We start from the raw sequence: 27567 nt of genomic DNA, 5'->3' as shown, positions 1-27567 counted from the left end.
GCTATCATTGTAATGGAAGTTAATTTCTGTATCTGCACTCAATAAAATTTACCTTTCATAAAAAGTGATCCAGAAGGAAAATTCCTGAACCTTTAGGAGTCACAGTGAGAGCTGGGTATTGGAAGTGTGGAAACAGGTAATACCTCCTAGGTTAGTAGCAAATCCTTTTAGAATAGGAAGGCACTTATTATTTTACCAATGCTACACATCTCCACTTTATATAACCTTCAAGAAGTCTACATTTCAAAGAGAGGGCTTCACATTTGCTGGACAGAGATGTACCCTTTTGTTAAAAAAAGCAAATGTATCATATCTAGTGTTGTGTTATGCTACTCGGTGAACGGTGACAAAATCTGTCTTTATGCTCCCTGATTTACAATGTATAGTTACATTTGAACATTATCATATAAAACAAATCAGCTAGGAAGTCTTATACTTGGAAGTCTGAGAAGTCAGAACTTTAAGCATAACTCTCCTCAAAACTTTCTGGGGACAGGCGGCGGGGGATGGGGGTGAAGTGGGAAGGACAAGAGAGACTTTAACACATTATTAAAGCTACAAATGTGGTCACATAGTGTTTAATTATGTTGAGAGCTGTTGTGTCCGTGTGTTGATAGAGACACTGAAGACAGGAGTTGGTTTCACAGGTGTTTACTGTAGTGTATGTAACCGTTCTACCTTTAAGAGAACTATTGTATGTAACCGTCCACCTTTAAGAGAACTATTTTAGGTGTTGCACTACTTTATCTTGGCTGCTGTATACTGTAATACCGGGAGTGACCACACCGGTATATAAGTGCTGTGTAAGGATTTATTGGGCAGATTCGCCCTGACCTTCGAATAGTAAAGTCCTGTTAAAGTTACTCTTGTAGTCTGTGTATTAATTCACCATATAACCCACAGACTTTACAGTGGCGACGGGTTCGATCTTACCCTGCGGCAGCGACACACCCGAAGCAGTTAACGAGCGTCGAGAAGAGGCACCCGCCCTCGTCGTTCTGCTGAGAGAAGACTCGAGTCTGCAGAGCAAGGAAGAAGGAAGGATTCAGACACGTAGCCTTCCATCAGCAACAGGCTGTTATTGTCCCTTCTGCCACGGCGGTGAGTGAGCCGATCAGCCAAGAGAAGCAAGTCGGCCACGTTGACTGTGAGTAGGGGGAAAATAAAAAGAAACGGAGGATAAGGACGGTGAACTCGACCACGGTCGGGGGAAAGTAGCCGGACAGAAGTCGGGCCCAGAGGCGCTGAGACTGGGGCAGCGTAGGGCACGGAAGCCGCGGTACAAGCGGGAACGCAGCCGGTGTGAGAGACCGGGATACAAGCGGGAACGCAGCCGGTGTGAGAGACCGGGCTACAAGCGGGCTGGGAGATGCAACAGCGTCGTGAGACAGCTCGACCGCGACCGGTGAAAGGCCGGGCAGCTACCGAGGCCGCGAGGCGCTGTGACCGGGATCGTAAGGCGCGGGAAGAAATAAAAATAAGAAACCGCGGAGAACTCAGCCGCAGCCGGGGGAGGAAAGGACCGGACTGCGAGAGGGCTGGGAGGCGCGATTGGAAGCCGCTGAGGGAGAGACAGAGCCCGAGCGAGCGGGAGAGACAGAGCCGAGCGAGGGAGACCGAGGAGATTCAGCCAGCGGCTGGAACTGTTCGCCGTCAACGGGTTGTCCCCAGCGCCGGTTGCCCTGCCGAGAAAAGGGAACAAGGAACGCACTGAAGCCGGCGCGCAGGCTGCGAACTCCGAAAGCCAGCGGTCGTCGCCCGAAGGAAAGCTTACCCCTCCCGCCAGGGGAAGAAACGCGGGAAGCCGCCAGTAGGCGGGGAAGAAGACAGAAGCGGGAAACCGCCATTTTGAAAGTGGGCGGGGAAGAAGACAAGCGCGGGAAACCGCCATTTTTGGAAAAAAAAAAGTAACGAACAAATTCGTTGTGGTTTCTCAAAAAGATAGTGAAGATGCCTAAGCATGGTAACATCAACAACTTCGATTCCGAGGTGGAAGATTGGGCCACGTACGTAGAACGCATCGAGATATATTGTGAGGCCAATAAAATAGCAGATGATGATAAAGCTCTCACCTTATTAAACGCAATGGGGGCGAAGACATACGGGCTATTGAAGCATCTTCTATCACCAGCTAAACCGACGGATCAGACTTTCGCTGATATTGTTGCTGTCCTGAAGGATCATTTGAACCCCACACCGCTGATGTTGGCGGAACGATTCAAATTTTATGCGAGAACGCAACGGAAAGAGGAAAGCAACACGGAATACTTGGTCGAACTGCGTAGACTAGCGAAATACTGCCAGTTTGGGGAAAATCTGACAGAGGCATTGAGAGACAAGTTCGTGTGTGGGTTGTCGAAGGAAGGAACACAAAAGCGACTGCTCGAAGAGAACGATCTTACACTTGACAAGGCTGTCCTTATTGCAGCATCACACGAAGCAGCCGTGAGAGGCACTGCGGAAATGCAGCTAGCGTGGATCAAATGACTTCGGGTACAACAAAATGTTATCGTTGTGGGAAGACAACACACGACCAGAACCAATGCTGGTTTAAAAACCAGGAATGTAGAAAATGTGGCAAGCTTGGTCACATAGCTAAAGTATGCCGGTCAGGAAAGAAGACCAACAACAGAAAAAAGTCACCGCAGGAAAAGTACAGCAAGGTACACAAGGTGGCTGAGAAGAGTTCAGATGAACAGAATTCGGATTCAGACCCGAACGGCCAGGAACTGGGTAGTCTGAGAATTCACAATGTGAGTAAGGAAGCTGACCTACAAACTATCTGGGTCACACTAAAAGTAGCTGGAGTCCAAGTGAAAATGGAATTGGACACAGGATCAGCCCTATCAGTCATAAATCGAAGGGATTACAACCGGCTATTCTCACATATACCCTTGAGAGATACCAAGATCGTATTGCAGACATACACGGGGCATAAAGTATACCCCATGGGAAAGATACAAGTCAAGGTGAGAGACAGGGGCAAAGAACACCAAGGAATGGACTTATATGTACTACCTGAGGGAGGTCCACCACTTCTGGGACGGGAGTGGTTCAGGGAAATAAACATGGAATGGCACTACCTAAAAGCAATAACGAGTGAGAACTCGGTGAAGACAATCAGCTCAGACTCTGAAACGGATGACGACAAGACCAGCCCAGGTGCGAAAGACAAGTCTAAAATGGACTTGCTGACTAAGGTTGGAAAAACGAAGGAGTGCATAAATACTGATGCTTCAAAGGAGAACAAAGTTTCAGAACAGAATTCCACTGAACAACAACAACATAGTTTGGCAGAGAATTCTGAGTCTGTCCAGTTTACAGACATGCACAAGTCTGAGGAACACCGGGCTCGAACTCAACTCCATTTCAAATTACAACAGCAATTAGAACAATTGAGTTGCCGTCTCGAGCAAGAGATAAAAGCAATGAAAACGTTCTTTGACACAGAGTGGGAGAATCTGGAAAGACAACAGAAACAGCTGAGGGAGAAAAGGGAGCAGGAGCACACAAACCGTCTGCGCAAGGAGGCCAAACGAATCAAAGCTGATTCGGTTTCTGAAGGTGCGTGCTCTAATCTGGTGGAGCAAGATGTTCAGCAACTGAAGGCGCTTGTTAGCAGATTGCAGGCAGAAAAGGCTGAGTTGGTCGCCATGAATTCCGAGCTCCTACTGAAGTTGGGTGCAGCATCACCGGACGATTCATTTGTGGAAATTCGAATGGTGGAGGCTGCGGATGATGGCGAAGTAGAAACAGCAAAGGAGCCCCAGGGCAAGGTTATAAACAGCCCTGCAGCTACTGGGAAACGGATGAGGTCAGAAGAGTCAACGGTCAGCCAACTCCTTCATATGCTGAGGGACAAGACTCTGAAATGGGAACAATTTGGACATGAGTCTAAATCTTCAAAGGAGAGGGATTTGGAGCTCCCAAAAGCTATTGGAATAGCTGAGGTTGCAACACAGACTGAGAAGATGGCAGCAGAGCAAACCTTGGATGCCAAAAGTACGCTGATTCACGTCAATGTTGAACAACAGAATTCTGAAACAGCTGCTCCAGTAGAGGGATTGAATAATACAATCAATCAATCTCCCAATGAAGTTGAAGTATTGAAATCACGAATGAGGTCAGTAGTAAAAGACTTGCAGGAAGCCCAGAAAAAGCTGGATGAAACTGAACGCATGAAGAAGTCTCTTCAGGAAAGATGTCTGGATTTGGAACAAAAGCTGGCTAACGTCCAGCTGGGTATGGAGGAAATAGAAGACCCTCTCGCTGGCCTAGCTCAGGACGACACCGAATATTACGATGACCTGCTCTGCCCAGCTTGTGATGAAAACTCCCAAAGTGCAGAAACCATGAAGAATCACCTAAAGTTTAAGGAACATCAGGAGATGGTGGCGCTACTACGGAAAAAGGAGGACGAGAAGGAGGAACGGTGCACGCAGCTGGCAGCTGACAGTGGAGCCCAGAGAGTCTCCAAGAAGCAGAAAAGGAAAAGACGAAGCAGAAGATGATGACCATCTGAACCATTATCACCTCTACCAGGTCACGCACATGGTCTCTCCGTACGGAGCCAAATCAGTTTGGAAGTAGAAAAACTTCCCAAGGCACTCAAGCTTTTAAAAGTCAACAATGCTGGTTCAGAAGTGACGGAAGTTCAAGCTGTTAAGTCCAGTGAAGGACTATTGGATGAGTCACTCCAGCAACGTGAACCGACTACACCGAGACTGAATCTGTGAACTGTTTTCCGCAGAGACTGAATCTGTGAACTGTTTCCCGCAGAGACTGAATCTGTGAACTGTTTCCGCAGAGACTACATCTGTGAACTGTTTTTACATGAAGTTGGATATATGTTATGTTTAATGGGGAATAAGTATGTTGTAAGCTAAAAAGGGAGGATTGTAGTGTATGTAACCGTTCTACCTTTAAGAGAACTATTGTATGTAACCGTCCACCTTTAAGAGAACTATTTTAGGTGTTGCACTACTTTATCTTGGCTGCTGTATACTGTAATACCGGGAGTGACCACACCGGTATATAAGTGCTGTGTAAGGATTTATTGGGCAGATTCGCCCTGACCTTCGAATAGTAAAGTCCTGTTAAAGTTACTCTTGTAGTCTGTGTATTAATTCACCATATAACCCACAGACTTTACATTTACTAAACAAAGTCTGGAGGGGAACTAACTGATACAACACAATATACAGGCTTATATAGCCCGAGTGGCCATTACCGGCATTACAGTACACCTGGGGCTCTTAAAGGCACATACACTACAATTCCTCCCCTTTTAGCCAACCAGTACATAATATTTTAAGTAATCATTAATTACATGTTACATGAAAAATAATCTACACATTGCTGCAGTTAATTAATTGTAAGTCAGTCTCTCTGGAGGCTTCCTGACTCGGTCCGGATAACGCCTCGGTGGTGTAGTAGTTTCTGGTGGTGTAGTAGGTTCTTTTGGCAAGGCTGATTCGGCTTGAATGCCAGTGTCGGGTTCATCGGGTTCCAGTATCACCGGATCGGAGGTAGATATGGGTATCTCTACTTCATCATTAGGCGTATAGAGTTGTGGTGTAGGTTGTCCCTTTTCGGATGACTCTATGATTTGGTCAGCATGGCTCCTTATTATGCTTTCTCCGATGTCCACGGTATACATCAGCGGTCCTAGTCGTGTGCAGATAGTTCCAGGCTGCCATTTCTCGGTACGGTAGTCCCGGGCCAAAACTTGTTGACCTATCTGGAAGGTTCTAGTTGGCCTTTCATTCATGCCTTGAAATTGCCGGTTCTCCAAGTCCCTTCTGATGTTTGGCTTCATCAAATCCAGCCGGCATCTTAGGCTTCTATTGAAGAACATCACGGCGGGAGTTTGGTTTGTAACCATATGTGTTGCATTCCTGTATGCGAACAAGAAGTTATCCACCTTGTGCTGAAGTTTTATGTCTTCATTACCTATGGCCTTTATGGCCTTCTTGAAGGTCTGGAGAAACCTTTCAGCCAATCCATTGGTGGCGGGATGGTATGGGGCGGACGTGTAGTGTTTAACCCCATTGTTTTTTAAGAACTTCCTGAATTCTTCGGACACAAATTGCGGTCCATTATCAGAACAGATCTGTTCCGGCAGCCCATTCCTGGCAAATATGGTCCTTAATACTGTGATGGTTTTTTCCGTGGTGGTGGAGGACATCTTTATTACCTCCGGCCACTTGGAGTGTGCATCAACCGCGATTAAGAACATTGAGTCCATAAATGGACCAGCAAAGTCGATGTGTACCCTTTGCCAGGGAGATGAGGGCCACTCCCATGGATGTAGAGGGGCTTGTGGTGGAGCGTTTTGGACCTTCTGGCATCCTAGGCAGCTCTTGGTCATTTCTTCGATGTCTCCATCGATACCTGGCCACCATACAAACGCCCTGGCTAGGTTCTTCATTTTCACTCCACCCAGATGCCCCTCGTGAAGCTCCTTTAGAACTTTATCCTGGAGTTTGGGTGGAATCACCACTCTGGATCCACACATCAAGGTTCCTCGGCACACTGACAGCTGTTCTCTTCTTTGCGAGAATGCTGGCAACAGTGGTTCGCCATGTGCTGGCCACCCCTTCACTGTTAAATCGTAGACTCGTGAGAGAGTCGGGTCATTTCTAGTTTCCCTTTCAATGGCAGAATTTGTCACTGGTAGACATTCGACTATGGTAGAGTGGAAAATCTCCACTGGGTCTACGGTAGGTGCTTCTTCTACCATTGGCAACGGTAGGCGCGATAACCCATCAGTATTCCCATGCTGTTTTGATCCTTTGTATTCTATGTTGTATTGGTGTGCCCCTAGAAAAAGGGACCACCTCTGTAGCCTTTGCGGTGTCATAATGGGAACACCCTTTTTAGGGTTGAATATGGAGATGAGGGGTTGATGGTCAGTCAACAAGGTAAATTTTTGTCCATGTAGGTAATGGTTGAATTTCTTCACTCCCCATAGCAGGCTGAGTGCTTCCCTGTCGATTTGGGCATAGTTAAGCTCAGCTGAGTTCAATGAGCGTGACGCAAAAGCTGTCGGCCGTTCCGAGCCATCAGGGAATTTATGCGATAATACTGCTCCTACGCCGTAAGGGGATGCATCGCACGCCAGTCTGATTGGCAGTGATGGGTTGTAATGAGCCAAAACTTCTTTGGACGTGATTAAGTCTTTGCATTTATGGAAGGCACGTTTACAGTCTTCGCTCCATTTCCAAATTACTCCTGTTTGTAGCAGTTCATTAAGAGGGTGTAGAAGAGTTGATAAGTTCGGTAAAAATTTATGATAGTAATTTATTAATCCCAGGAACGACCTTAATTGTGAAACATTTTCAGGTGCTGGGGCTTTTATGACCGCTTCAATTTTTTCAGGTGACTTATGGAACCCTTCCTCATTAATTATGTGGCCACAATATGATATTTGATTTTGGAAAAATTCGCACTTGGGGCGATTTGCTCGTAGGCCCTGTACTCTCAGCCTAGTGAGCACCTGCTCCAAATTGGCAAGGTGCTCGTTGTTGTTTTCTCCTGTTACAAGGATGTTGTCTAGGTAGCATTGAGTCCCCGGAATCCCTTGGAGGACTTGCTCCATAGCTCTTTGCCAGATAGCTGGAGCGGATGCTACTCCAAAAACCAGTCGATTGTACTGGTACAGACCTTTGTGTGTATTTATCGTGAGATATTTTTTAGAGGCCTCTTCAACCTCCATCTGTAGATATGCCTGTGCCAAATCAATTTTGGTGAAACGTTTCCCTCCGGATAGTGAGGCGAAAATATCTTCTATCCTCTGAAGAGGATACTGTACCGTGTGAAGGACCGGGTTTACAGTCACCTTGGAGTCTCCACAGATGCGAATTTTTCTCTGTTCTTCAGATTTATCATTATTCAATGCTTTCTTCATGACTGGAACGATGGGTGTTGCCCACTCGCTCCAATCTATTTTGGATAATACGCCTGCCTTTTCCAAATTCTCCAGCTCTGCCTCGACTGCTGGACGAATTGCGTATGGCACCGGTCTTGCCTTAAAAAACTTGGGAATTGCTGCATCTTCCACTTTTATTGAGGCGGTGATGCCTTTCAAGGTTCCTCGTTTCTCTTGAAACACTTCTTTGGCGTTGGCCAAGATGTCTTTTAATCGTTCAGGTATGACGTCATCATCGTTTTTTTTCTTACTGGTCACCGTCAGTGCCTGAATGGAGTGCCAGTCTAAACGTATTTTCCTGATCCATTCACGTCCCAACAGCGGTGGACCACCATCTTGTAGAATGTATAAATACAACTTTTGTATTTCCTTGCCGTTGTATACAACAGGCACCCTTATTTTTCCTTTGGGGAACTAACTGATACAACACAATATACAGGCTTATATAGCCCGAGTGGCCATTACCGGCATTACTGTACACCTGGGGCACATACACTACAAGAGCTATACATTGTATACTAAATTATTTCAACCACTTTAAAGTATAATTTAAGCCTCAAATAAATGTTTATACTATAGAGAACCCTTTAGCCGACTGTCTGTTTTTTGACTCATGCTAACTGCATAAGCTTAGAGCTGAAAGAATTCTTTCGGCTTTCAATCAAACCAACTCTTTTTCATGTAACTGTTTTTCTGTGTATCTTTCTTGGTATATGTGTTATAAGTTAGACTTATAGAAAAACTCCAATGAATAGCTTTTTTCTTAACTAATAGTATTTTTTTGGAATGAACTCTGCTCCCCAAAAACTCCAGGGCACAACTACAGCTGAGGTCCTTGAAAGGTCAGAGCTTCATGCTTTTCCTCTTCCTTCTAAGCTACGGTCGGTGCACCATTTCTATATCACTGCACCAATATTTTAATGTCCCCCAGCTTTTTTTCTCGGATTTAGTGTGCTCATTTTTTTGTTTTCACACATCAGGCAGTACTTTGAGCAGACTAGTAATGGTTCAATTTTGAAAGGAGCATTGTGCTGGAGTAGCAGTGCTATCCATCAGATGTGTCATTTCAGGAATGTGGCCAGATGTATTGACTTTCTGGCAATTGCATTGGTGCCATCTGGCCTGCTGGAGGCTGAATTCGAAAGAAATGAAAGCTGGAGACAAAGTTATGGGATTGTGTCGTGTATTGGCTCTTAACTTTAACATTGTCTGCGCAATGTTTATTTTAACAGTTCCTTCGAGTTTTCAGCAAATTTAGAAAGGATTGCCAAGTTTACTTCATAAGATAATTGTAGAGAGGGTATCCTTTTATGTTTACATTCTATTCATTTTTGCCCCTGCAGGATTATTCCAGTAATGATACAGTATGGCCAGGTTTAAAAATCTAGACCACACAGGGAAGATGTTGAGCAAAAGTGTGGCCCATAATTACCAGAATTGATAAACAAGTAAACTGTGTATGAAGAAGTACATAAGGATCTGACAGCCCAGTAGCTTGAGTGAAAGCACTTGACTCCTTAGCAAAAGGTCAGAAGTTCAAGACCAAGCACAGCCTCTCTCTTGAACTTGCTTACCTGAACTTCCTCAGTTGTAAACAAGGCTGCTAGATGGAGTGTCTTACGACTGAGAAAAGCAAATACTGAGAATGTCCAATTTATCCCACTTGAATTGCACTTAATGCTACTGGACTATGGAGCATCACTGATGGTGGGATGAACAAAATATGCCTGTCCTCCTGGCTGTCGGAGGACATGTGGTACTGAGCCTTCTATTAGACAAGAGGGAACAGGATATCAAATACATTAAAAACAAAACCTCCAAAAGCACATTAATTATTTTGTCTAAGCATTAAGTAATTTCTGAACTCAACATTAAGTAAGAAAACAGCAGTTTGTGAAACTTGGTAAATTCAAGACATATACTTGATATTATCAACCACACTGAATGCAAGGGCTGAATTTTAATGGGGAAGGCGAGTTAGGGGAGGGGGAGGCTCTGAGGCGGTCGGGAAACCCAGGAGAACGGGTTTCCCGCAGCCCCGGCCGAATTTAACAGCAGTGACTGATTTGAATGGGAAGCCTCTTGTTTCCCCATCCGCAGCCAGCCAGATTGAGAGGCTGGCTGGCTCCATGTGGGTAGGCCTAGGCTGCACAGAAGAGGGAGGGAGGGATTGCATAGGGGTGGGGGGTGTGATCGGAGGAGCGGGGGAGGCGGGTCTCCATGAGCCGGGCCTACAAAACCCAATCAGCTAAAGTTAAATTCAAAATAGAAGTTAAAGCAGAGGCTTCCAGCCGCATTTTAGTATTTAAATAGACGACCCGCCTCCTGGCAGTGCATTGGCTGCCCACTCACCATCCCGCCTCATTAAAACCGGAACTTGGTGGTTTGGGGGTGGGTTCTGGTTGGGATTCAGATTTTTAACACTTTAACTACCCCCCACGCCCCCAGCCCACATGTTTTTTTAGGGTAAAATTCCTCCCCATTAGTGTCAACAGATACAGGTCCACCAACACACATGCTGACCCAGAAAAATGTAATCAGTGGCCAACCGGCCCACTTCCGGTTTTAATGGCAGTGGGAAGGGGGGCATTCAACCAACCCGCTCACAGGAGGCGGGCTGGACATTTAAATATTATAATGAGCCTGCTTGCCTCAGAATTAACCACCATTTTTAATTTAACCCTGGCCGGCCGGGTTTCCCGGACCATGGGAAACCTGTCAGCTAAAGGGAGGCGAGGACTGCTGGATCCAGGAGGTAAGTGCCGTTCAACTTTCCTGCCAGATCCAGTTTACCTGCTTCACCCACCCTCCTGCGATCGGAAACCCCCCGACCCTTCCAATCTCTTCCCCCCCCCCGACCCTGCTGATCCCCCCCCACCCCCGACCCTACTGAACTCCCCCCCTCTGCCCCTGACCCTTCCGATCTCCCCCCCCATGACTCCCCGACCCTACTGAACTGCCCCCCTCCGCCCCCGACCCTTCCGATCTCCCCCCCCGACTCCCCGACCCTACTGAACTGCCCCCCTCCGCCCCCGACCCTTCCGATCTCCCCCCCCGACTCCCCGACCCTACTGAACTGCCCCCCTCCGCCCCCGACCCTTCCGATCTCCCCCCCCGACTCCCCGACCCTACTGAACTGCCCCCCTCCGCCCCCGCCCTTCCAATCTCCCCCCGACCCTACTGAACTGCCTCCCCTCCGCCCCCGACCCTTCCGATCTCTCCCCCTCCCCTACTGAACACCGCCCCCCGACCCTTCCGATCTCCCCACCCCGATCCTTCTGATCTCCCCACCCCCGACCCTTCCGATCTCCCCACCCCGACGCTTCTGATGTCCCCCACTCCCCCCCCAACCTCTTCCCCCTGACCCTTCCAATATCTCCCCCCCGACCCTTCCGATATCTCCCCCCGACCCTTCCGATATATCCCCCCGACCCTTCCGATATATCCCCCCGACCCTTCCGATATATCCCCCCGACCCTTCCGATATATCCCCCCGACCCTTCCGATATCTCCCCCCGACCCTTCCGATATATCCCCCCGACCCTTCCGATATATCCCCCCGACCCTTCCGATATATCCCCCCGACCCTTCCGATATATCCCCCCGACCCTTCCGATATATCCCCCCGACCCTTCTGATCTCCCCACCCCTGACCTCTCTGATCTCGCCCCCCCGACCCTACTGAACTCCGCCCCCCTGAACCTTCCGATCTCTCCACCCCCGACCCTTCTGATCTCCTCACCCCGACCCTTCTGATCTCCCCCTTGACCCTACTAAACTCCGCCCCCGAACCTTTTGATCTCCCCACCCCCGACCCTACTGAACTCCGCCCCCCTGAACCTTCCAATCTCCCCACCCCGACCCTTCTGATCTCCCCCCTGACCCTACTGAACTCCGCCCCCTGAACCTTCTGATCTCTCCACCCCGACCCTTCTGATCTCCCCCCCGACCCTACTGAACTCCACCTCTGAACCTTCTGATCTCCCCACCCCCAACCCTTCTGATCTCCCCCCCCCGGACCCTACTGAACTCCGCCCCCTGAACCTTCTGATCTCCCCACCCCGACCCTTCTGATCTCCCCCCCGACCCTACTGAACTCCGCCTCTGAACCTTCTGATCTCCCCACCCCCGACCCTTCTGATCTTCCCCCCCGGACCCTACTGAACTCCGCCCCCTAAACCTTCTGATCTCCCCACCCCGACCCTTCTGATCCCCCCCGACCCTACTGAACTCCGCCCCCCCGAACCTTCCGATCTCCCACCCCCGACCCTTCTGATCTCCCCCCCCGGACCCTACTGAACTCCGCCCCCTAAACCTTCTGATCTCCCCACCCCGACCCTTCTGATCTCGCTCCCCCCCGACCCTTCTGATCTCACTCCCCCCCGACCCTTCTGATCTCACTCCCCCCCGACCCTTCTGATCTCGCTCCCCCCCCGACCCTTCTGATCTCACTCCCCCCCGACCTTTCTGATCTCGCTCCCCCCCCGACCCTTCTGATCTCGCTCCCTCCCCGACCCTTCTGATCACACTCCCCCCCCGACCCTTCTGATCTCGCTCCCCCCCCGACCCTTCTGATCACACTCCCCCCCGACCCTTCTGATCACACTCCCCCCCGACCCTTCTGATCACACTCCCCCCCCGACCCTTCTGATCACACTCCCCCCCCGACCCTTCTGATCTCCCCCCCCGACCCTTCTGATCTCCCTCCCTCCGACCCTGCTGATCTCCCCACCCCTGAACCTTCTGATCTCCCCACCCCGCCCCTACTGAATTCTCCCCCCCGCCCCCCCGACCCTTCTGATCTCTCCCCCCGTGACCCTTCCCATCTCTTTCTCTCCCCCCACCCCCAAACCCTGACACTTCCAATCTCCCCCCTGACACCGCCACTTCTCTGGCCTGGGCCCCACCCTGAGGAATTTGGGCCCTGTAGTTACACCCAGAATGCAGTGGGCCACTGATACGCTTATCAATTACTTCATAAAAGGTGATGAGTCGAAGAAGAGATGATGAGTCGAAAGAAGAGATGAATAAGGCTTTTATTAGCTAAGAAGAGACCATGCTTCTTCGTGAGTGACTGAACAAGTCTGAACGAAACCCACACAGTGGTGGGTGGAGTCAGCTGAGGCATGCCTCCATACACAGCGCCACCCAGAGGTGGCAATATACAATACAGTGGTTTACCACATTCACCCCTTGTTTAATGTGAAGTCCGGCGGGGTGAAGGGTACTACAAGTTAAGTCTATCAGGAGGCCTTGTCTGACGTCCTGATCGTCGTGGTGGCGGCGGTGGTGTTGCAGCATCCGACGTCGGGTCTGGTGTCTGGGTGGTTGGCGAAGATTCCTGGGGCTTTGGCATGCCGTCTGCAGGGGTTGGGTTGGGAGGGGTGGTGGGGGATAACAGTGGTAAGGGGGATAACGGCGGTAAGGGGGATAACGGTGGTAATTCAGGGGTACCCGAGGGTGCGAGATCTCGTATGGAGACCGTGTCCTCCCGCCCGTCTGGGTATGTCACCCAGGCATACTGGGGGTTGGCGTGTAGGAGGTGCACCCGCTCGACCAGGGGGTCCGTTTTATGCGTCCTCACGTGCCTCCGCAGTAGGACGGGCCCAGGAGAAGTCAACCATGCCGGTAGCGAGGTTCCCGATGTAGACTTCCGGGGGAAAACGAACATTTTCTCATGAGGGGTCGCATTAGTGGCAGTACAAAGCAGTGACCGAATGGAGTGAAGCGCTGCAGGGAGGACCTCCTGCCAGCGGGAGGTCGGAAGGCCCTTAGATTTTAGTGCTAAGAGGACTGCCTTCCAAACCGTCGCGTTCTCCCTTTCCACCTGGCCGTTCCCCCGGGGGTTGTAACTGGTGGTCCTGCTCGTGGCGATACCTCTTGTTAGCAGGTACTGCCGAAGTTCGTCGCTCATGAACGATGAGCCCCTGTCGCTATGTATATAGCTGGGGAACCCGAACAGAGCGAAGATGTCATTCAGACACTTGATGACCGTGGTACTGGTCATGTCTGGGCAAGGGATGGCAAAGGGGAAACGGGAGTACTCATCAACTATGTTGAGGAAGTACACATTGCGGTCAGCGGAGGGGAGGGGCCCTTTAAAATCGACGCTCAGGCGTTCGAAGGGGCGGGTGGCCTTGATCAGGCTTGCTCTGTCCGGCCTATAGAAGTGCGGTTTGCACTCGGCGCAGATTTGGCAGCTCTTGGTCATGGTCCCGTGTCCCACGGTTTCGATTGCCATGTCTCGGCGCCGTTACGGGGGTATGCCTCGAGGTTTCGGTGGGCCTCCTCTAACGAGAGCGCAAGGGCAATGGCCGTCTTCAGGTCGGGTTCCTTGCTTTCTAGCAGTCTCTGCCGGGTGTGGTCTGACTGGAGGCCCCTGACGAAGGCATCACAGGCGAGTCCCTGCGCGTGCTCCACAGCCGTTACCGCTTTACAATCGCAGTCTCTGCAGAGTGCCAGTAGCGCCCGTGCAAATGCCCCTACCGATTCTCCCGGTTGCTGCCTGCGGGATCCCAAGAGGTGTCGGGCGTAAATTGTGTTCACTGGGCGCGTATATTGCCCTTTTAGTAGCTCGAGGGCCGCCACGTACGTATTAGAGTCCCGGATTAGCATATATACTTGATGGCTCACCTGGGCGGTCAAAATTTTCAGTTTGTGATCCTTCTCTGTAACCTGTGAGATTGCGAGGAAGGATTCAAAGCAGCTCAGCCAGTGTTCAAACTTGGCTGATGCACCCACATCTTGAGGGTCGAGGTCCAGGCGTGGTGGTCTGAGGGCTCTCAGCAATGTCTGCTGTATCCGTTGCTGTTGTTGCTCCTCAGGTGTCGCCATTTAACTTTTAGCTAATAAAATTGATACGCTTATCAATTACTTCATAAAAGGTGATGAGTCGAAGAAGAGATGATGAGTCGAAAGAAGAGATGAATAAGGCTTTTATTAGCTAAGAAGAGACCATGCTTCTTCGTGAGTGACTGAACAAGTCTGAACGAAACCCACACAGTGGTGGGTGGAGTCAGCTGAGGCATGCCTCCATACACAGCGCCACCCAGAGGTGGCAATATACAATACAGTGGTTTACCACAGCCACACACGTCATAAACTAAGCTGCAGCTGTACCCAACATTCTCTTGAATAGTGGAAACCATTTGGGGGACTTTCTCTCATTTTCTGCAGAGAATTTACAGGCATTAAGAATATGGATTGGCAATCTGTTGCTAAGTCTGATTGTTTTAAATAGTTTTAAAATTATACACATGTCACTGTGACACAGAAATGCTCATCACTTCCTTCTCCCCCATTCACAGAAGTACTCTTCTTAATCCCCAATTCATGCTGACTATATTGTGTTCCCTAACCCTCCACTTCACGATGGCACTCTTCTTCCCCAGTTTACATTGGCACTGTTTTCCACCTCAGCCTTTTCTCTCCCCTCAGTTCATGCTGGCACTCTTCCCCCCCAATCCCAGTTAATATTGACACTCGCCCTTCTTCCCTCTCATTTCATGCTAGTAGTTGACTCCTGCCCTCTCCCCCGCCCTAGCTCACACCGGGCACTCTTTCCCCTTTAGTTCATGACGGCAATCGCCCCCCCTCCTCTCACACTACCGCATGTGGTCCTTCTGATACTCCTGCTCCCCGAGGTGGAACTCTGCTGCATGATACGCGCAGCAATTCCTGATCTGTTGTGAGAATTCTCACCCAGTGTGCAGTAGAGTTACATTTCTCAGGGCAGCAGCAGCATTGGATAGAGGCCAGGAGGAGAGTTGTGAGGTAGAGTTAGGAGCAGCACTAGTTTTTCATCTGTTCGCCTGGGCAAGAGAACACTAATTCCAAAATGCTGCTGTCTGTGTGAAACATAAATGGTTGTCATGTATGTACAAGTAAACCATCAGGGAATCAAACACAATTTCCTCTCTACCACTGGAAAATATGGACACAGCAGATTGATAACTAAGGAATTAGACACCAACCAAGGGAATAAAAAACTGACTAACTGGAGAATTTGGAAATTTGTAATTTGTAGGGAGAGAAATTCGGTAGCTCCCTATTTGGGGCGCTAATTTTGAAATCTTAAAAAATTAGCCCCAGGCGCTAATGATTGTGAGCTTACAGTAAATTGTCTGTTCGTGCTCCAGGAAGGAAGTGGAGCGCTAAATCAAGCGCTACCATGTCCCTTGGAGCGCTAAAGCCAACAAGAGGGGCGGTAGCGGTGCAGCGCTGCCCAATGTCGAGGACAGCGCTCTGGAAATGGAAGCTCCTTCCCTCCCTTAAAGGAAAGTGTCATCGCTGCAGGCTCTGCATTGAAACGAGCTCCCTCGTCGCCGACGGCAGCCGCGATCTGACACGATCAGCCCCAAGCACTCTGGCAGAGTGCAGGGCCAATCGATCGCGGCCGAAGAAATTGCTGAAAAATGGACGTAAAGCATTAAGAACATTTATTTTTCATGCAACCATCATCACCTTTAAATAACGCTCCCCAAGCGGCCCACCTCCCTGACGACGCCTCCTGCAGCTGTCGGTGTTGTCGCCCGGCGATGCTGCTGGGGGCGGAACCGAATTTTGGGTCCGGGGCGATGCGCAGCACAATGACGTCCCGATTCTGGGCGCAGGAAATCGTGGCGCTAGGGGTTACCGCCGCCGCAAACCTCGACGAGAATTTCGCGGGCGTCTGTAATCTCGCCGCACCCGGTCACAAAGCCAGTAGCGTCCCCTTATCGCGACCCCTCCCCCCCCCAGGCGCTAACGGGAGGTGCAAAGGAGGCGAATTTCTAGCCCGTAGATTTTAAAGAAAAATTGCTACATATGCTGGCCATTTATTGTCCATCTAGAGATGGCAGCTACTTGCCCAACAACTTTTCTGGGGATACAGAAACTTATGATGGTCAATAGTGGACGACGGTGAGTTTCCTGTGATGGCCTTGAGCATTTTTTAAATACACAAGTGGATGGTGCAAGGGATTATCGCACTCTCCCAATACTTCTATCAGAAATCGAGCTTACTCCAGACTCTCCTCTCTATACAAGATGTGATGGTCCTAGCCAACTTCTCCCACAACACAAGACAATGAAAGCACGTCACACTTTCCTGAATAGTGGATGGAATATTCACTTTTTGTTTTATTTGCTTTTGGGTCAGCTTCTAGCTTGGTAATCCAGTCTGCTACATTTTAATTCCCAGCTCAGACCATGGTCTGCCTTCTTGCAGCCTTTGTTGGACCCAACTGACTCTCAACGAGGGTTTTTCTCTCAGTTTTGTTAATTCTGACCCCAGGAATTGGAATCTTATCAGATTACCCTGACGACAACCCCTGCTGATCTCAAATCAATAGAGTCATCTCACCAGAACAGGTAAGAGCACTCACTGAAATGTCCAAACTAACTTTTATTATTTGAAGCACAATGGTTCAAACATCCTATTTGCATCTTAATCTGCTGTCCTGTGAATGTAATCCCTTGAGAGCTAAGTTTAATTAAATAATAGCATTTTAAAATAAATATCACCAAGGTATCCCCATAGCAACGTAGTTAGAATTTAAACAAAACATAACAGTGTCTCTGCTATTTCCTCCCCAGGCCCTTCACTTTTCTGAGGTGTTCCTATTTTTAGCACCATTAATCTTTTTGCATCCAGTGCCCTTTTGAATATTTATCTCCACTGGTGGCTCCTCCAGGTAGTTCCCTTTCCTCTATAAACACCTATGAAATATTTATTACAAACGTCTGGCCTTTTCTCAGTCTCCAGTGCAAGATTGGCCCCCTTTGTTTCTGAGTGGCCTCACCTCTTCTTTGACTGTTCTCTGCCAGGTCATTACAGGAGGAACTATTAGATGTATTGTGCTTTCCTCCTCACCCTTGGCCACACTGATAATTGGTTCATTACTGAATATGATAGACTCATTTTTGACATTTAACATGGAATCTAACTTTGGATGACTTGCAATTGCAGTAATTGATTATGGGAAGGTCCATTATCCGCAGCTTTTTCTCATTAAAATATTGAATGATTAAAAAAGGATTAAATACAGAAACGGTCAAAATTATTTTATTTTCTCTACCAATTTTCTCCTCTCTCCTCCTTTTGCAGATATTGACTACCTGGGTTAATGCGAATTAGCTTCCTGACCATATCGGCTGGGGATATTGTATGGGGCATAACTAAGTTTAATTCGCATTTTGATAAGGGAGGTATAGCTTTCTCATGAATGATAACAAAAATTGTATTTCACTGCCCACCACAGCATCTTCTGCTTATAACACTGAGGAAGTATTACAATTAAATTATTTGTCAGTAGACATGTTTTGTTTTTACTGTATTTCATTTTAACGAGGTATAATGCAAGCATTGAAAGTACTTTATTACTCCTCATTACCATTTAAGGTTATTTTATTTTGCTGCCATTTTGAAAGTCTCCACTGGAGGTGGGGGATTTTCAACTGTCGGCCGCCCGTTTCTCATCTGAAAATCAGGTGACTGGCAGAGTAACTATGGACGGGCCTTGTACACCCACTTGCCCGCCTGATTCCATTTTCAGGCAGGGCTTTAAATGGGCACCCAAAACAGGCTGTTTAAATATTCAAATATAAAGGCTAAGGATTAAATATTAAAATCACCAACCGCTTTGAAACCTAAATATTGCTTATTTCATCATTGAGTTGCAAAGCTAGAGCAAATGTTACTTTTGTGACTAAACAAAAACAAAAGATTAAAAACAAACCGTGACCAAGTTAACTGCCATTGTGTAGTTTACTTAGACTCGCCTTCATTTACTGGACAGTCTCTGTTGTTGGTGCGTTGGGTGATGTTGTGGCAACTCTTGCAGGCCACATGAGTGTTACAGAGGGTTTGATAGTGACTTTACTCACGTTAACTTGGATTAAAAAAAAAATGATCCTACATGGATTCAAAGGCTGCATTGTAAAAAAAAAAATCCCAAATAAAGTAGTGGAAAATTACATGGTAAGACAGTGAGTATGAAATTGGTGATGATCTCAGACTTGCTTTATTCAGTCGTGTCAAGATTTACAAACTTCTACGAGAAACGTCATTCAATAGTTTTGTTAAATCATAGAGAGTAAGTACAAAGCACTTAATGCAATTAGCTTGCTTCATAGTCAATAGTAACATATACTGAATGCCTCAGCCCGTAGACTAAATCTTCATCTTCAGTGGTATTTTCCTTGCAGTCCATTCTTTACCTGTTACCTAGAAATCCATTCTAGCTTTGTAATTCAATAGTGAAATTTCTTTACCTGTTACTTATTTTCACCACACTGAAATTAATATTTGCCACTGCAACATTTGCTCCTCGATAGCAATTGTTTATCTGATTCAGACTACAATTCACATTGTTTCTTTAAATAGGAGCTATTATAGTGTAATGGTAAGTTTCCAACAGCTGCTTTTGTTTTATTTCTGCATTCACAGACCCTTTGTGTCGAATCCCATGACCTAACCTATAGTGTTCATTTTCCTTGGCATGTTGATTGATTGCAATGTTGATAAAATCATATTAAAAACTTGATTAAAGCAACATTTCATTTGGCAAGGTAGAATATTCAGAACTTTTGTTCCGTTTTACAAAGCTCATTGCCCTTACTCAAAAAATCACTCCATTTAAAAAAAAAAATGGTTTTAATAGGTAAAACAGAATGAATTAATGTGAAACATATTATTACCTAGAAACATACAGTAACTCATTAACATTAAACTGCTGATGCACCACTAAAGTGACCAAATTCATTTTTTGTAATATGCAGTAAACGCAATGAAACAAAATGAAAGAGTGAGGGGAGAAATGGAAGAAAACCACAAATGTGGGAATTCGGAATTAAAACCTGAAAACACTGAAAGGCACAGCAGGTCAATGGCAACTGACCTGAAGGTGAGGGAAGATTTACTGTTCCACATTTTCAAAGCACCAAAAAGATGAAACCTTCCTAGACATTAATAATTATGACAAAGATGGTGAGGTGAATAGTGGAATTATAGAATTCACAGCTGGAGATGCATGCAGTGGTGATCGGTCAAAATGCACTTTGAGGAAAATCCAAATGGACTATGGAAAATATTTGTTCATCCTGATAAAACTCAGTAATAACGTAGTGGTATATAATACCATTGGATTCTGCAAAGCATTTTACTGATGATATGTTACAGCAGAAACCAATTAATTTATAAATCTGGATATTTTTATTCATACATTATAGCCTGGTTGCACAAAGTATTTTGGAGGTGGGGCAAGGTTGAATTTCCAGATGTTGGCAGTTAGGATCTTTAATGGAGGAGTTGATTATGCAATGCAAACTCTTTATAAACACGTAAAATGCTGGAGTTTCCTTTAAGCAAGCCTGTCATACCTGCTGCTCATAAAGTTTAGCAAAACAATCATAGGAAGACCATGATTATCACAGTTTTAGCACCTCAACAAGCAGGAAATGAGATTCTTGACCCACATGTCCACAGGATCTTCAGATAGTTCAGGGGGAATGGTGGTGGGATCATTGCCCGTGAGCAACAGGTTGAGAAATCCTTGAATAGTCACTGTGGAGTGCTCACTGTCTTTAGCTGGATCCTCTTACGATATGTGGTTGGAGCTCTCTGGCCTGAGGGGCAGGCTTTTGGCCAGGGTTCCAATATCATAGAAACATAGACGATAGGAGCAGGAGTAGGCCATTCGGCCCCTCGAGCCTGCTCTGCCATTCAATGAGATCATGGCTGATCATCCAAATTCAGTACCCTGTCCCTGCTTTCTCCCCATATCCCTTGATTCCTTTAGCCTTAAGAAATATATCTAACTCCTTCTTGAATATATTTAATGAATTGGCCTCTACTGCCTTCTGTGGTGGAGAATTCCACAGGTTCCCCACTCTCTGGGTGAAGAAATTCCTCCTCATCTCTGTCTTAAATGGCTTACCCCTTATCCTTAGACTGTGACCCCTGATTCTGGACTCCCCGCCATCGGGAACATCCTTCCTGCATCTAGCCTGCCTAGTCCTGTTAGAATTTTATAAGTTTCGATGAGATCCCCTCTCATTCTTCTAAACTCCAGCGAGTATAAGCCCAATCGACCCAATCTCTCCTCATACGTCATTCCTGCCATCCCAGGTATCAGCCTGGTGAATCTTCGCTGCACTTCCTCCATGGCAAGAACATCGTTCCTCAGATAAGGCGACCAAAACTGCACACAATACTCAAGATGTGGTCTCACCAAGGCCCTTCTTCTGAGGTCCTTTACTTGGACTGTGTCTGTTCATAACTTTCAGTGATCTATCTGACCACTTTATTTCCATAAGTTCATAAAAACCTTCTCTCGTGGTTGTCTGCATCTTCCATGCAAGGTGGTCTAGTCTAATCGTGGGGCTCCTTGGATAGTAGACTGCACATGGGTCACAGCATTTTGAGAGCCTGTATTGTTTATCTCTTTGTTACTGAGATGTCCACTGCATGCACCATGTTAGTTGTCATTCCTTCTATGCAGTGCAGTCAATAGTTGATCTACATGTCTGATATTGGGGTACTTATCTGGAGATTATTCTCTCCAAGCTTCTCAACTTCTCATCCATTATGGTGTGAACAGTATAGATATTTGCTACAACACTGTCAGAAGGAAGGCCTAATGATTTCTGTGCTTACTACTCCCTCTGTTTGGCCTAAGGTTAATGATTCTTCAACCTATCCATGACCTCTCCAATGGACTCAAAACCAGTGGAACTGTTATATCCTACATACTCTGTGATTGCTTCTGTACTACTGATTCACTAAGCTGTGGAGGTCTTTTTATCAGTGCTGTGCCTGGTGTGATGAAGTGTGTGGAGCAGTACTATTCTGCAACTCCGATGATTATGGGTCTTTTGTGGAGAGAAGGAAAAGCACAGTAGATATCAGTAGGTCACAACAAAAATATTACTCCTATACATATTGCAAAGCAGGTAATGTTATATCTAAAGCAAGCAATCATGAGTGATCGCATGTTTTAAATTTTTTAATGCAGGTTGCATATTAGTTTAGGTACAATGTACAAGTTGATATTGACAGGAGGACATTCGAATCAGAAGCCTATTTTGGCCTCAATCACACCCTCCGCACTCTCCGGGCAAAAGAGCCCACCATGGCTTATTCAGTTGATGTCGGAACTTCGTTATGAAGACTTTCTGTTGTACTGAAGCTAGAGACACCTTTTGTTCAAGATACCCTCCAAAATTTATGAATAATTTGAATGCACGTCCCAAAGTGAAGACGAAATGAAAGGCAATATAAAAAAATAGCGATCCCCCACTCTGCTGAGTTCCTGATTTCACAAGGAGGATGAGAAAATCAGAGCGTCAACCTCCTGGCAGTCTCTTTAGAAATAACAACAGAAAAAGCTGGAAAAACTCAGCAGGTCAGGCAACATCCGTGGAGAGAAATTTGAGTTGACGTTTCGGGTTGGACCCTTCTTCAAAACTGGAAAGAAAAGAAACTAGATCGAAGGCAGGGCTGCGATCGGACAAAAGAATAAAAGAAACAAAAGAAGTAAAAGAGATTAAAAGCTAGACGAGATGGTAATAGGCTGGGATTAGGTGTAAAGTGTACTGGCAGGGCAGAAGATAGCTGCCAGGTGTGAGAGAGAAACAAAAGGAAAGGGGGGGGGGAAAGGAGTGGAACAAATACAAGAGAAAATGAAATGGGGGCCCAGCTTATGATCTGAAATTGTTGAACTCGATATTGAGTCCGGAAGGCTGCAGACTGCCTAATCGGAAGATGAGGTGCTGTTCCTCGAGTTTACATTGAGCTTCCGTGGAACAATACAAGAGGCCAAGGACAGTGAGGTCCGAGTGGGAATGGAGCGGTGAATTAAAATGACAGGCGACCGGAAGCTCGGGGTCACCCTTACGGACTGAACGGAGGTGTTCCGCAAAGCGGTCACCCAATCTGCGTTTGGTCTCCCCAATGTAGAGGAGACCGCATCGTGAGCAGCGAATACAGTATACTAGATTGCGAGAAGTACAAGTAAATCGCTGTTTCACCTGGAAGGGGTGTTTGGGGCCCTGGACAGTGGGAAGGGGGGAGGTATAGGGGCAGGTGTTACATCTCCTCCGCTTGCACGGGAAGGTGCCAGGTGAAGAGGAAGGGCTGTTTGGGGTGATAGAGGAGTGGACTAGGGTGTCTCGGAGGGAGCGGTCCCTGCGGAATGCTGAAAGGGGAGGGGAGGGGAAGATACGTTTGGTGGTGGGATCACTTTGGAGGTAGCGGAAATGCCGGAGGATGATCCGTTGAATGTGGAGGCTGGTGGGGTGAAAGGTGAGGACAAGGGGAACCCTATCGTGGTTCCGGGAGGGAGGGGCAGGGGTGAGGGCAGAAGTGCGGGAGATAGAACTGACACGGTCGAGGGCAGTGTCAACCACAGTCGAGGGGAATCCTCGGTTGCGGAAAAAGGACAACATGTCTGAAGCACTGGTGTGGAAGGTGGCGTCGTCAGAGCAGATACGGCGGAGGCGGTCTCTTTAGAGCAGAATTACCGCTGGAAGTGTAAGTCCAGGCCTGAAAGCAGGTTGCCTCCTTGCTTTTCCATCTGCAAGTGCTGTGTGGTTTAGGGAAACCAGAGAAAAGAGAAATGAGTCAAAAGGAGATACTAGAAAACATGTTAAAGAAGTATTGTGTGGTTTTTGAGGTGAAAGTGCAGGCATATTAATCTGATGAATAAATCTTTGGATCTGCGATTTTGCTTATGTGGTATTACCTCATGCAGAATGCAGTGACTAATGATTAAACTGAGCTGAAGCACATAGAAGATGGTTTTTACTCAGGATTTTTTGTACTTTTTAGTTCCCACTTTCTACCCTGATGTTAACTTTAAGGAAAGTTCAACTCCAATGAGATCCTAACTTAACCACAGGAAGTAGTCACTATAAGATCCTTCCATTTCATTTATCACAACAACAAACTTAAAACTAACCATGTTTTTCAACTAGTGTCTTGTGGATATGAGATTTTTCTGTCAAACCTATTTCTTTTCCAATATTGGCCTATTTCTATAAGTGAGACACAAAATGACCCCAATTTGTACCCCATATCCTTTCCCATCGCACAAATAAATTGCAGCACAAGAAACAGAATTGCACCAACTTTGGAATTCATCTTCCTTCCATCAAGCAAGACGACCGAGGATCAGGAAGATACAACACTGTTCTACACCGAGTATTCCCTCGTCAAAAAATGAACTTATCATCACTCTGAAAGCAGCCTGTCCCATCTTGATACGTATACAGGGCTGTTAAATAGAGCAACACAATAAGGGTAATTGTGGAACTTTGTACTACTGGCGGGTGACCACAGGAAGAAGAGCAGAGGCAGCAGCAACTTAAGGCTGGTGAAATCAAACAGTGTCCGAGGCAAACCGACTGCACTAGGAACATAGAAACAGGAGTAGGCCATTCAGCCCCTCAAGCCTGTACTGTCATTCAATTAGATCATGGTCGATCTGTACCTCCACTCCATTTAACCAGCTATTACCCTTATCCAACAAAAGAATATTGATCTCAGTCTTGAAAATTTCAATTTCAATTGACCCAGCATCCACAGACTTTTGGGGGAGAGAGTTCCAGATTTTCACTACTCTTTGTGTGAAAACGTGCTTCCTAATTTCACTCCTAAATGCTTTAATTCTAAGATTATGCCCTCTTGTTCTGGATTCACCCACCAGCAGAAATAATTCCTATATATCTACCCTATCGAAACCTTAATCATTTTAAATACCTCAATTAGATCACCCCTGCACCATCTAAACCCAAGGGAATACAAGCCATGTTTATGCAACCTATCCTCATAACTTAACTCCTTAAGCCCTGGTATCATTCTAGTGAATCTGCACTGTACTCCTTCCAAGGCCAATATATTTTTCCTGAGGTTTGGTGCCCAAAACTGAACAGAGTAATTAGCCCATTCAGAGGGTACATTGGCAACATTAAAGCCACTTGAATATTTGAGGATTAGCACTAATGAAACCTACAGCTAACTAGAGTTGCAGTAATACTTGCAAGGAACATAAAAGCAGATTGTAAAAGCTTCTACAAGTATGTAAAAAGAAAAGGATTAGTGAAGACAAATGTAGGTCCCTTATAGTCAGAAACGGGGGAATTTATAATGGGGAACAATGAAATGGCAGGGCAATTAAACAAATACTTTGGTTCTGCCTTCACAGGAGAGGACACAAATAACTTCCCAGAAATGCTAGGGAACCAAGGGTCTCGTGAGAAGGAAGAATTAAAGGAAATTAGTATTAGTAAAAAAATAGTGCTGGAGAAATGAATGGGACTGAAAGCTGATAAATCCTCAGGACCTGATAATTTGCATCCCAGAGTACTAAAAGAGGTAGCCATGGAAAGTGGATGCATTGGTTGTCATCTTCCAAAATTCTATAGATTATGGAACAGTTCCTGCAGATTGGAGGGTGGCAAATGTAAACCCACTATTTAAAAAAGGAGGGAGAGAGAAAACCAGGAACTACAGACCGGTTAGCCTAACATCAGTAGTCAGGAAAATGCTAGAGTCCATGATAAAGGATGTGATAACAGGACACTTAGAAAATATCAACGGGATTAGACAAAGTCAACATGGATTTATAAAAGGGAAATTGTGTTTGACAAACCTATTGGAGTTTTTTGAGGATGTAACTGGTAGAATAGATAAGGGAGAACCAGTGGATGTGGTGTATTTGGATTTTCAGAAGGCCTTTGATAAAGTTCCACATAAGAGGTTGGTGTGCAAAATTAAAGCACATGGGATTAGGGGTAATATACTGGCATGGATTGAAAATTGGTTAACAGACAGGAAACAGAGAGTAGGAATAAATGGGTCTTTTTCAGGGTGGCAGGCGGTGACTAGTGGGGTACCGCCAGGATCAGTGCTCAGGCCCCAGCTATTCACAATATATATCAATGATTTGGATGAGGGAACCAAATGTAATATTTCCAAGTTTGCTGACGACACAAAACTAGGTGGGATTGTGAGTTGTGAGGAGGATGCAAAGAGGCTTCAAGGTGATTTAGACAAGTTGAGTGAGTGGGCAACTACATGGCAGATGCAGTATAACGTGGATAAATGTGAAGTTATCCACTTTGGTAGGAAAAACAGAAAGGCAGAGTATTATTTAAATGGTGATAGATTGGAAAATGCTGATGTACAAAGGGACCTGGGTGTCCTTGTACACCAGTCATTGAAAGCAAACATGTAGGTGCAGCAAGCAGTTAGGAAGGCAAATGGTATGTTGGCCTTCATTGCAAGAGGATTTGAGTACAGGAGCAAGGATGTCTTACTACAGTTATACAGGGCCTTGGTGAGACCACACCTGGAGTACTGTGTGCAGTTTTGGTCTCCTTACCTAAGAAAGGATATACTTGCCATAGCGGGAGTGCAACGAAGGTTCACCAGATTGATTCCTGGGATGGCAGGACTGTCATATGAGGAGAGATTGGGTCGACTAGGCCTGTATTCACTAGAGTTTAGAAGAATGAGAGGGGATCTCATTGAAACGTTTAAAATTCTGACAGGGCTAGACAGACTGGATGCAGGGAGGATGTTTCCCCTGGTTGGGGGGTCTAGAACGAGGGGTCACAGTCTCAGGATACAGGGTAGGACATTTAGGACTGAGATGAGGAGAAACTTCTTCACTTAGATGGTGGTGAATCTGTGGAATTCTCTACCACAGAAGGCGGTGGAGGCCAAGTCACTGAATAGTGAGGCCCCGGAGCGGCAGCAGTGCGGACCTCTGTGGGAAGCGGCGGCGGCGGCAGTATTTAAACGCAACCCCGAGGCGGCAGAGGACGAGGTAGGGTTACCAATCTCAGCTCCAAGAGCAGGAGAGAGAAATAAAAAGTAATCAAACTGTGACGTCACCAGAAAGCAGGTAAGTGATTGGTGAGTATTTCTCTCTCTCTCCTTTTTTACAAGCTTAAATTTTGTGTTTTATAGTTTCTAGGGTCTCTGTGGTGTAGCGGGGACAGTTGGTAAACAAGGGCCATTGAGTATATCATTTAATTGGTGGTATTGATTTGATTTAATTTAAATTAATTAAAGGGTAAGTCATGTCAGGACAGCCCGGCCCCATAGTTTGCTCCTCCTGCACTATGTGGAAAATCATGGACACTTCCTGTGTCCCTGATGACCATGTGTGCGGGAAGTGTATCCAGCTGTAGCTACTGGCAGACCGCATTGTGGCGCTGGAGCTGTGGATGGATGCATACTGGAGCATTCACGAGGCTGAGGATGTCGTGGATAGCACGTTTAACCAGTTGGTCACACCGCAGGTAAAGGTTGCAAAGGCAGAAAGGGAATGGGTGACCACCAGGCAGAGTAGTAGGCGCAGGCAGGTAGTGCAGGAGTCCCCTGGGGTCATCCCCCTCTCAAACAGATATACCACTTTGGATACTGTTGGGGGGATGGCTTATCAGAGGAAGGCAACAGCAGCCAACTTCCTGGCACCAGGGGTGGTTCTGCTGCACAGGACGGGAGGAAAAAGAGGGGTAGAGCTATAGTGATAGAGGATTCTATTGTAAAGGGAATAGATAGAAGTTTCTGCGGATGCAAACGAGACTCCAGGATGGTGTGTTGCCTCCCTGGTGCAAGGGTCAAGGATGTCTCAGAGCGGCTGTAGCAC

This window comes from Somniosus microcephalus, chromosome 8, assembly GCF_052327205.1.
Source record: "Somniosus microcephalus isolate GS21.2 chromosome 8, FLI_Smic_1.0, whole genome shotgun sequence".
Taxonomy (NCBI): Eukaryota; Metazoa; Chordata; class Chondrichthyes; order Squaliformes; family Somniosidae; genus Somniosus; species Somniosus microcephalus.
The sequence above is the reverse complement of the archived record's forward strand: the minus strand, read 5'-3'. Positions refer to the sequence as shown.